The 1,782-nt window shown below is 48.4% G+C and overlaps 1 pseudogene; it reads right to left on the reverse strand.

The window, feature by feature from the left end:
- Nucleotides 1-383: 383 nt before the first annotated feature.
- On the reverse strand, nucleotides 384-468 carry LOC124608720 (annotated as a pseudogene).
- Nucleotides 469-1,782: the final 1,314 nt, after the last annotated feature.

Below are 1,782 nucleotides of genomic sequence, written 5' to 3' on the forward strand. Positions count from 1 at the left end.
TAGAACCCGGTCCTTTAGGATTGACATTCTGTCGCGCTGGCCACTTTTTTTTGCGTTATGTTCGTTGTTGATCATTGGGTTTGGTCATTGCGGACGTCACATGACATCCGTTAAAGTTCGTTTGTTAATCCTTCCACTCAGTTTTTCATTACAGAGGCCAACCAGCTCTCTGGCCGAACACGCTGGGCTACCCTGCCGGCTGTCTCATGTTTGTTCGCTTTCGTCCATTGTATCTGCTTGGGCCGGACGTCGTAAGACACCCGTTTAAGTTCGATGTTGATCGATTAACTCAGTTTTTTTTTTTTTTTTTTGTTTTTTTTGTTTTTTTGTTACAGAGGGCAACTAACCCTCGGACCATACACGCTGAGCTACCGTGCCGGCTAATTTTGCGTGTCATCCTTGCGCAGGGGCCATGATATCTTCTCTCTATTGTTCCAATTTTAGTATATGTATCGCCGAAGCGAGTACACCACTCAGCTACCGGGGGATGAATACTCAAGATTAAAAATTTACAAAGAACTTGGCATATGAGCACACTTGTCAGTATGATGTACCCCTCTGGCATTGATGAATGCAGTGATTAAGTTGGGAAGGGTGCCATAAAGCCGTTGTATCGTATATTGAGACAATGTGGTCCACATGGGTTGTAGTTGGTCCTCGACTGGTTTAGTTGATTTGGGGGAGAGGGGATGAAACAGCGAGGCCATCGGTCTCATTGGATTAGGGAAGTAGGGAAGGGGAGTCGGCCGTGCCTTTTCAAAAAAGCCATCTCGGCACTTGCCTGAAGCGATTTAGGGAAGTCACGAAAAACCTAAATTAAGATGGCGGAAAGCGGCTGTGAACAGTCGTCCTCCCGAATCCGAGTCCAGTGTTGCTCCATGACATCATGAATACAGGCAGTGGGGCGGAGTTCAAATGTGAGATAGTCCCGCAATTGTTCTATCGGAGACAGATCTGGGAATCTTACTGGCCACGGCAGTACATCAGCATCACGAAAACAGTTGATAGACGCACGTACACTGAGTGGGTGAGCATTGTCCTGTTGAAAAATTGCACCACAATACTGCCCCATGAGAGATAATAAATGAGAACGCATGACATCAGAATTGAGACTTTCTCGGCGAAACTCGTTGGTACGATCTTCTCGGGTTGACGGTCGAGTAACTGCGTCGTTCTCCGGCACCGTTTCAGCAAGTTTCTTACTTGCGTTCTTGAAGACAGCAAGAACGACGCATGACTCAGCTGTCAACCCGAGCAGACTTTATCATCGAAAACACAGGATGTCCGTGATGTAGCATGGCGCAGTCAGGGTTCACTCACTCACTAACAGCTGTGACCTGAGGCCATACCTGATGGCTCCCCACACCATGAGGCCAGGAGTAACACCGCTGTGTCTCTCCAAAACGTTGGAAGGATGAAACCTCTCCCCACGTGGCCGCCTCACTCGTGGTGTTAACGGTAGCATACGCATGCGTTCAGTTCCATATTCCGGCAGCTGCTAGTCTCCGACCACTGGTGTAGGAAAACGCAGAATGTTACAGGGAGTCCATTACTTGGCTGACAGAGACGTGAAGGGATTACGCAGTGCGTGATACACAGAAACAGCAGTTCAATGTTGTGGTGATCAGACATGGTCCATTGGAAACTCGATGAAGAGTGTGCCTGCAGTCCGAGATCGGGCCGCTTTTACACCCGAATGCCCAACAAACCTGGATACTGCACGACTCGACAAGCTGTTCGAATGGAGACCCTCAACGAGACCTTTTCAGAATCTGTTTGGTG

Source organism: Schistocerca americana, chromosome 3, assembly GCF_021461395.2.
Source record: "Schistocerca americana isolate TAMUIC-IGC-003095 chromosome 3, iqSchAmer2.1, whole genome shotgun sequence".
Classification (NCBI taxonomy): domain Eukaryota; kingdom Metazoa; phylum Arthropoda; class Insecta; order Orthoptera; family Acrididae; genus Schistocerca; species Schistocerca americana.